The following is a 10,164-nucleotide window of genomic DNA, read 5'->3' as shown; positions in this document are numbered from 1 at the left end:
TTCATAAAATTCGTCATATCCTTGCCGGAGTTCACTACTAATTTCACAATGTGTGTACACCGCCTGTGTCATTCTTCGTAATATCCTAGGGGGATGTTTCTTTCAATGTCACAAAGGGTGTACAAAATGTCACAGAAGGTGTTCACCTTGTGACGTTATCTGTAATACCCTAGAAGGATGTCACTCCTAATATGTCACAGGAGAGTGCACACTTTGATATTATGTGTAATGTCATAGAGAGATATGACTTCAAATATCACAGTGGATGTACACACAGAGTGTACGCCTTGTGATATGATTCATAATATCCTAGGGAGATACAACTCCTGATATCACAGTGCGTGTACCCCGCGTGTGTTAGTCGTAATATCCAGGGTAAAAGATTACTCCTAAGATCACACAGTGTGCACACCCTGTGATATTTTTCTTCATATTATAGGGAGATATTGCTTCTAATATCACAGTGGGTGTACCCCTTGTGTGTATACTCTGTGACAGTGTTTTTTATATCCTAAGGAGGTATTACTCCTAATGTCACAGTGGGTGTTCACCCTGTGTTATCATTCTTATTTGACCTGACTGCCTTTCTTAACCCACACTACAAAAGGAATGGAACAGATAAAAAGATATGGAGATTGGACCGTGCTGCTGTGTGGCCACTGCAGGACACCTTTAATAACCCTGTTTCTCAGGCTGTCGACGAAGGGGTTCAGCATGGGGGTGACCACCGTGTACATCACTGGGGCCACTGCAACCTTTCTGGGGGAAGAGGACACATCTGAACTGAGGTCCCCTCCAACGCCTCTTCCATAAACTCAGAAAACAACTGACGGGTGAGACCCACAGGTGGAGAAGGCTTTATACTTCCCTCCTGACGATGACAGCCTCAGAATGGAGGAAACCATTTTATAGTAAGAGGAAAGGGTCCCTAAGATGGGAAGGAACCCAAATACGGCAGCAGGAAAATACATGATTATGTTATTGGTGAAGGTGTCACAACATGCAAGATGGGGGAGTTGAGAAGGGTCACAGAAGAAATTAGGAATTTCCGCACCCTTGAAGCAGATCGTTAGCAAGGCAATCAAGTTGTGCAGCTGGGAGTCTAAAAGACTGAGAAGAAAAAAAAAAGACAACCAAAATAGGAAGCCACAGAAACACGGGTTCATGATGGCCGAATGATATAGAGGGTGACAGATGGCTACAAACCGGTCATAGGCCATCACACTCAGGAGCGTGTCTCTCTTCCATGCCTCGAGAAATGGCAAACAGAGACATCTGAGTCAGGCGGCCTGCCTAGGAGATGACTCTGCTGTGAGATTGGATGTCCACAATCATCTCGGGGACCGTGGTGGAGGCGAAACCGATGTCAGGCGAGGACAGGTTGGAGAGGAAGAAGTACATGGGGGTGTGGAGGTGGGAGTCAGCCTGATGGCCAAGATGATGAGCAGGTTCCCCAGGACCGTGACCAGGCACATGGACAGGAACAGCCCGGCGAGGGTCGGCTGCAGTTCTGGATCCCCTGAGAGTTCTAGGAGGAGGAATCTAGAGACATCGGTTCGATTCTGTGGGTCTGCATGGTTTGGACACCTTTTGCCTAGAAAAGGGGGTTGAAAAATGGGAAACAAGTAAACCAACACCCGGCATTGTGTCTGCATTTTGTATAGAAGCAATTCACAAGTCATGTTTTCAGATTTCAGAGCAATCCACGCTCAGCAATATTTTGCAGTTCTGACAAACTCAATTGTCTTCTAATGCTTTCATCATTGATTTCTGTGTTCCTCACTTCTTGCTGTACACGCCTGCCTTAGAGACACTAGATTCAAGAATGTTCCAAGAACCAGATCATCATATATAACAAATGCGTAACTGCTAGAAAATACAGCCTATCTTGTCCCAAGAAAAATACGTAACAAAACCGTTCTCTTCAACTGAAGAAAAAAGTTATCCTAATTAAAGGAAATTAGAACTCAAATACTTTATTTTATTCTACTAGATTGATACAAATTCCCTTGATTTAGAACATTTATAAACACTGTATAGCAGCTGAGACCGGGCGGGGCGCAGTGGCTCACGCCTGTAATACCAGCACTTTGGGAGGCTGAGGCGGGCAGATCACCTGAGGTCAGGAGTTTGAGACCAGCCTAAACATGGGGAAACCCCATCTCTACTAAGAATACAAAATTAGCCAGGCATAGTGGTGCATGCCTGTAATCTCAGCTACTCGGGAGGCTGAGGCAGGAGAATTGCTTGAACCTGGGAGGCGGAGGTTGCGGTGAGCCAAGATCGAGCCATTGCACTCCAGCCCGTGCAACAAGAGCTGAGACCATGTCAGCTGGAAATGAAATGAAAGTTGATACTTCATAAGCAGAAAATAGTTCCACATGCCGGTTAGGTCCTAGTGATTTCGTTTTTCTGTTTTCTGACTTTTCACCTTCAGCAGGAGAGTAATTGCTTTCTCAAATCGGTGGGTCTTCTTTGAAAATTCATGTCAGCTACAACTCCTGTCCTTAGCTTAGGTGGACTTACAGTTTTCATCAGAAAGTTCGGCCGGATGCGGTGGCTCACACCTGTAATCCCAGCACTTTGGGAGGCCGAGGAGGGTGGATCATGGGGTCAGGAGATCAAGACCATCCTGGCCAACATGGTGAAACCCCGCCTCTACTAAAAATACAAAAACTTCTCCTGGTATGGCGGCGGGCGCCTGTAGCCCCAACTACTCAGGAGGTTGAGGCAGGAGAATGGCTTGAACCTGGGAGGCAGAGGCTACAGTGAGCCGAGATCACACCACTGCACTCCAGCCTGGGCAACAGGAGCAAAACTCCGTCTAAAAAAACAAAAAACAAAAAGAATCAAGTAAGTCGAAGTCACACTGCTGACAGCCAATTGTTGTGAAACAAGGAAGTGTCAATTGAAAATTAACATAGATTTTGACTTTTGCTACCTCTTCTGTGCCAAGCAAGATACAGGCTCTGGGGAATCAGAAACAAAAGAGACTCACTTGTTCCTGTCACAATACTCAGTACTTACTGAAATAAGGACAAAAAAAATGTCCTGTCTGGGCCGGGCGCGGTGGCTCACGCTTGTAATCCCAGCACTTTGGGAGGCCGAGGCGGGCGGATCACGAGGTCAGGAGATCGAGACCATCCTGGCTAACACGGTGAAACCCCGTCTCTACTAAAAATACAAAAAATTAGCCGGGCATGGTGGGGTTACCTGTAGTCCCAGCTACTCAGAGAGGCTGAGGCAGGAGAATGGCATGAACTCGGGAAGCGGAGCTTGCAGTGAGCCGAGATTGCGCCACTGCACTCCAGCCTTGGCGACAGAGCGAGACTCCATCTCAAAAAAAAAAAAAAAAAAATGTCCTGTCTGGAATGCAGGGAAACCGGAACTTCAGGTCAGGGGATATTTCCGTTGAACTGTATGGAGTTGAAGCTTAAAATAGTAACGAATGTATGGAAGATTCACTTTGCCTTGACTTTCTGCATCCATCACAGAGAGGTCACGCAGCGGGCACCCACAATCGGTTTCATCATCGCTCGCTTCCATTAGATCACCTAGAAATCAGCTCAGATGAGAGTGCTGAGTCTCAGAGGATGGACATCTCACCGCCTGCCATACACAGAAGTAGAAAGGGTGGTATTCCAAATTCATGGCCAGACTCTAAGTCCCGGGTACTCTACTTCATGGTCTTCCAACACTCAAAAAGTTGTGGTTTGGGTTTTGTTTTGGTTTTTGCTTTTTTGAGACGGAGTCTCGTTCTGTGGCCCAGGCTGGAGTGCAGTGGAGTGATCTCGGCTCACTGCAGCCTCCGCATCCCAGGTTCAACCTATTCTCCTGCCTCAGCCTGCCGAGCAGCTTGTGGCTTTTCGGTATAGGACGGGGTATGGTTTTTCCAGTTGAGAAGGTCGGCACAGGTGAAGGGCTGGTAGAGAAAAACACGCCTCTCCACCACGTGACCATCCTCATCTATCCCAGTATACCGCTGCTCTGTCAGGGGCATCTGTATCCCCGTTTTGGGTCATCAACGAGCTGCCAAGGGAGGGGTTTCTCCCGAGGCATCACCTCCTCTCTTGTCTCCTCTGGGTGGCCTAGGGATATGCTTGTCTTGCGGAGGTGCAAGCACTGAGGGCTCAAGAGTGGGGAGCCTCTTTCCCTGGTAAGGGGAGGGCACCACTGGGATCACTGGTGCCATCTCCTGCAATGGATCTTCTGACGTTGGGTCAAACAGAACTTGAGGAGTTGATTTCCCTGGGCAGGTGGAGCGGGATCTTCCTTAGCTGTCTGTCCCTTGGCTACTAGTATTGCTGCTGCCTGCCCTCTTAGCCACTGTGGGGGGTCTAGCACCAGCTGTCACCAAGTGTCTATGGATGGGAAGCGGTCTAGGTATCCTTTCCCAGTTACCTTGGGCCACACTTGAGAAACAAGGGACCTGTCCAGGCTTACTTCTGACGGCCAACCCACTTCTAATGTTGGGCAATCTATTGCCCACAAAGTTTGAAGTTCCCCGGTGGTCTGCTGGTTAGGAGTCGGCGCTCTCACCGCCGCGGCCCAGGTTCGATTCCTTGTCATGTGAACCAAAAACTGGAGCAGGACGCGTCGCGGACACAAACCCCTCAGACGCCGGATTCAAGAAGGAAGAGGTTGCTTTTAATCGGCCGGGGGCATCGGAAGACTCGCATCTTAAGAGCCGAGCTCCCCGAAGGAAGACAGACTTCCTAGGCGTTTTCTCAGTGCTTACAACTCTAAGAGTTTCCACCTGAAAGGCTCCCGATGGATTCAGAGCACATGTGCTTAGAGTGGGGGAGGGGGGGTTCATCTTTTCACCTCAGGCCGCCTCATCAGTGGCAGCTGCTGGTCTTGCCACTGACTTCAATCTTCTTGGTTTTCAACTTTTACTTCCTCCTCCTCTTCAGAGACAGGAGACAGAAAGAGAAATGCCTTCTCTCCTCAGGGCCACAGGATGATATGACTCCCAATAATACTGTGAGGAAGGTCGCAATATTACTTATCAAAATTAATAATATCAATTATTAATTGATATTAATAATTATCAATATTAATAACTGATTGTATAATTTTTAAAATCAATACCAATAATAATAATTAATATTGAAGAGTCATACTGATGATAACAATAAATTATTAATATTAACTATTAATAACGCCTGATATTAATAACTGAGACTGATCATATTCATTAGAACACAGTAATATTAGCTCCTAATAATTAATATTAATAACCCAAAAACTTTTCACTAGCAATTATTTCTTAACATTAATATTGGTAATTCATATTAACGTGACTCGTAAATGAGTAGCAAGTAATACTAATATGACTCCTAATACCGCAGTGGGTGTACCCCCACCTGCGATAGTGTTCCTAATGTCCAGGGACGGAGAGAGCATGGTATTACTTTCAATATCGCAATAGGTGTACACCCACCTGACGATACTGATCCGAATAGATTCTCCACGGGGTGGAAGACCCCCATCGCAGGGAGGCAAGGTGCCCCCCGTGACGCGGGGCATAAGGGCCAGCCCCTCTGCCCCCCGAGCTCTTAGGACCCCCATCGCAGGGGGGCGAGGCGCCCCCCGCGAGGCGGGGCATAAGAGCCAGCCCCTCTGCCCCCAGGATTCTTAGGACACCCATCGCAGGGGGGCGAGGCGTAAGAGCCAGACCCTCTGCCACCCTGGCTCTTAGGACCCGCGGTGGACTCAAAGCCTGTTTACCATATTGTGAGTAATATCATCTACCCCTCTGGAAATTGTCAACTATTGCACAGACGGGTGTACACCAGCTTTGTACAGAGGACGTACACCTGTCTGTATTCGAGTAATATCATCCTCTTCCTCCCTGAAGATTAAGAACAGTATCACAAGGGCGTTTCTACTCCTTGAGATATTGGGTGTCACGTCCTCCTCACCCAGGTTGTAATTAGAATGCTAACCCTAACGCTAACCCTAAACCGACCCTACCCTAACCATAACCCTAACCCTTAACCACAACCCCAACCCTTAACCCTAACCCTAGCCCTAACCCTAACCCCTAACCCCAACCCCAACCAAACCCTAACGCTACCCCAACCGTAACCCTAACACTACCCCTAACCCTAACCCCTAACCCTAACCCTAACCCCTAATCCTAACCCTAACCCAAACCAAACCCTAACCCTAACCCCTAATCCTAACCCCAACCCCAACCCCTACCCCTAACCCTAACCCCTAACCCTAACCCTAACCCTAACCCCAACCCCAACCCCAACCCCAACCCTAACCCTAACCTGGGCCCTGATGACAACTCTAATCCTAACCCTAGGTTCCTTACTAAGTTTGTATGTACTTTGTTAACGTGGATTATTACGATTACTGTGTGAGGACTGCACAGCAGCATGGGGATTGCCAATCTTACATTAATTTTTTTTATTGAGGCAGTGCATTAGCATTACAGGTGCTTGTGACATGAGCAATGTGGGTGTCATATTTTGGGTGTCATGTCTGCATTAGCAGTGCTGCATTTGTGTTTCGAAGCTGCAGTGTGGACTTGGCACTGTGGCCCCTTGCCTTCGCTTGGGAGAAATTTGGTGGGCAGGATTCAGAGGGGCTTTTGGTTTCCCATTTTGCACACTGAACCCTTCTAACTGGTCTCTGAACTTGATTATTCAGGGCTGCAAACAGGAAGGATTTTACTCACCGTCGATGCTGCCCCGAGTTGTCCCAAAGCGAGGTAGCGCCCCCAACGTCTGTGCTGAGGAGAATGGTGCTCCGCCTTTGCGGTATCCCCCAGGTCTGTGCTGAGCAGAACGCAGCTCCGCCCTCGCGGTGCCCCTGGCCCGCACGCCCAGGTCTGTGCTGAGAAGAACACTGCTCCGCCTTCGCAGTACCCCGGAGTCTGTGCAGAGGAGAATGCAGCTCCGCCCTCGCGATGCCCTCTGTGTCTGTGCTGCGGCGAACGCAGCTCCGTCCTCGCAAAGGCACCGCGCCCGCGCAGGCGCAGAGAAGCGCGGCGGGCCGTCGCTCCGCGGCGCAGGCGCAGAGAGGCGCGGCGGGCCCACGCCGGCGCAGAGAGGGGCGGTGCGCCGTCGCTCCGCGGCGCAGGTGCAGAGATGCGCGGCAGCCCGGCCCCCGTGGGGAGGCGCGGCGCAGGGCAGAGATGCACAGCGGCGCGTCGCCGGTAGGGCGGGTGCGGCGCAGGCGCAGACATGCACGCCGCCGGGCCAGGGGTTGGGGGGAGCGTTGCAGGCACACAGGTGCACATTCACACGCCGCCAGGCGGGGGGGCGCGGGTGGACGCGGTGCAGGCAGAGAGACGCACGTCGCCGGGGGTGCGGCGCAGAGAGGGGTGGAACCTCAGTAATCTGAAAAGCCGGACACTACAGGACCTGCTTGCTCATGCTGCTGTGTCACTGCGCCTCCTGCTGGCGCCTAGGGCAACTGCAGCGCCCTCTTGCTTACACTGGTGGCCAGCGCCCCCTGCTGGCGCCGGGGCAGGCAGGGCCCTTTTGCTCACAGTATAGTGGCAGCACGCCGCCTGCTGGCAGCTAGGGACGTTGCAGGGCCCTCTTGCTCACAGTGTATTGGCAGCATGCTCGCGTGCTGGCAGCTGTGGACACTGCTGGGCCCTCCTGCTCCAAGTGTAGTGGCGGCTGACTCCCCTGCTGGCAGCTGGGGACACTGCTGGGCCCTCTTGCTTTTAGTGTAGTGCGGGCAAGCCCTCTTCTGGCACCTGCGGACACTACAAGATCCTCTTGCTCCCAGTGTCGTAGCAGCACGCCCTGTGCTGGCAACCAGGGCACTGCAGGGTCCTCTTGCTCATGTTGTGGTGCCCGTGCGCCACCTGCTGGCAGCTAAGGACACTGCAGGGCCCTCTTGCTCACAGTGTAGTCGTCGTATACCCCTGCTGGCAGCTGGGGACACTGCTAGGCCCTCTTGCTGGCAGTGTCATGGCAGCATGCCACCTGCAGGCAGATGGGGACTATGCAGGGCCCTCTTGCTCCCGGTGTGACGGCTGGGGTCCGCTACTGGCCACCTCCTGCACCACTTAAAGTCAGAGCGCCAGTTATTAAGCCCCATCAGTTCTGTAAATTCAAACTGAAATGGAGCTATTACTGGGGAGAGCTGATGTCCCAGTTCTTGTCTAACTTGGAAGAAAGATTTTCACCAAGAGGCAGTACAAAGATGGCAGATAACTTCATTCAAAAGAAATACAGTGTAAAGAGCTTATTGTAGAAAAATAGGGAGGAGTGGGCTGATCGTGCATGAAAACAGCCTAAGAGTCCTGTGCAGGGAATTTTATTGTAGACTTCTTCACATTCCTGCCTGTCTCAAGTCTCTGCCTGTTTTCTTTGTCTGGTTTTCCTGCTACTGCCTTAGGTCCCTGACTTGCCCCACTTAGGCAAGTGGGACCTCCTCGCTGTTGGTTGAGGTACATGTGTGGTGATCAATCCAAATCCACTCTGGCACCAGCCTCTTTCCCGCCATCACAGGCCGGCTGACAGCGGTCATCTTTGTACCTACTGCACCTGCCCATCTCTTTTGAATGTCCTTCTCTGCCCTAATCTGTACTTATGGTGCCAGGTTTCTCTTAAGAATGTCCCCTTTGTTGTTCTTATCAGCATGTACCTAGCAATATTCTGACATTTTTATTGCAGAACGAATGATGATTGGGGCATCTTAAGAAGAGTTCTAGGGTGTTTCTTTCTGCATAGGTACCTCTTCTCCCTCCTACCCACAATTGACAAGTGCCCATCCACTCCAGCACTAGAGATGCTACTAACGTGAATTTTTGGTGGTCCCTCCAGGAGAGCCTTCCCAGGCTTTCCCTTTTTCAGGAGCTCCCCGTCCTGTTCATGTCTAGCTATCTATTCTAACGGAGCCCACTATCCTGTGTCCTTCCCAAAAATAGTGAGGGAATGATTAATTGGAAGCCATAAGAAATGACATCCGTGTGGATGAAAACTTTACAACTTACACAAATAATCACTCAAAATCATCCTTACACTAAAAATCTAAAACTATACCATTTCTAGAAGAAACTATAGAAGAAGAGCTATGTGCCTTTGGGTTTGGTAATGAATTTTAACAACTGACAGAAAAGGTTGATATACACAGAAGAAATGACAATGTGGATTTCTTAATATTCAAAGTTTATACTCTGGAAGAGACCTTGTTAAGAGAACAAAAAGAAAAGCCACATATTGAAGAAAATATTTGCAAAATACTGATCTCAGAATTTGTATTCAAAATATATAAAAATTGTTAAAACTAAACAATAAGTTAAACAGCCCAATTAAAAATGCACACAGATCTGAACAGACACCTCACCAAAGAAGATCTACAGATGCCAAGTAAACGTACAAAAAGATACTCAACATAATAGAGAACTGAAAACCACAATGAGATAGCACAGCTGGTCTAAATGTCTTAGAACCGCTAAACTCTTTAAACAATGACAAATTGCTGGAGAAAAAACAAGAACTCTTTTCATTGCTGGTGGAACACAGTGTGTAAGACCAAAATATGCCACCCCAAAATATAATGGTAGGAAACCAGAATATGCAACCCCAATATATGTCCCTTCGGCTTAAGAATTATTCCAAGCTGATTATTTTGAAAAAAAAAATTCTAACAAAGGAAGTTCTGAAAACAAAGTAGAAGTTACACTTGTGTAAGGAAAATTTACATCTATCAAGGAAATCCCCATTTAAAAGCTACCTCTCTTGACACCAAGAAGAGAAGGATAACTAAATCACTAAAGAGTCTTATCAATGGAGAACGCATGGACTTAACTCTGTATAACAAACCTTACCCTTGTCTACTGTGCTTTTGCTGGTTAACTCCCCACTACTGCACTCAAATCTTCTTTCTTTAAGTTAAAGATAGTATTTATGCTTGAACTGAAAGTCACCTGTGGGAGATTTACTCATTTTTCTGTGAGTATCTCTCATGTATCCATAAGGTATCCATGTTTTTAAACTTTTCTGTTTTTCTCATTTTAATCTGTCAGTTTTTACAGAGGGTCCCATCTAAGAATTCCAAAATCATAGAAAATTTTTTTCCTCCCCATTACAAGTTGGGCAGTTTTTTCTAAAGCTAAACAAGTCTCACCTTACAATCCAAAAATCACATTCCTAAGTATTTTGACAACTATTTTGATGTTATTTCCAA

At 48.4% G+C, this 10,164-nt stretch overlaps 1 pseudogene; it reads right to left on the bottom strand.

Annotated features, from left to right (window-relative positions):
• Window positions 1–347: 347 nt before the first annotated feature.
• Window positions 348–7,201, bottom strand: LOC129489344 (olfactory receptor 7E24-like; annotated as a pseudogene).
• Between the last annotated feature and the right edge of the window lie 2,963 nt (window positions 7,202–10,164).

This window comes from Symphalangus syndactylus, chromosome 1 (genome assembly GCF_028878055.3).
Source record: "Symphalangus syndactylus isolate Jambi chromosome 1, NHGRI_mSymSyn1-v2.1_pri, whole genome shotgun sequence".
NCBI lineage: Eukaryota > Metazoa > Chordata > Mammalia > Primates > Hylobatidae > Symphalangus > Symphalangus syndactylus.
The sequence above is the reverse complement of the archived record's forward strand: the minus strand, read 5'-3'. Positions and strand labels throughout refer to the sequence as shown.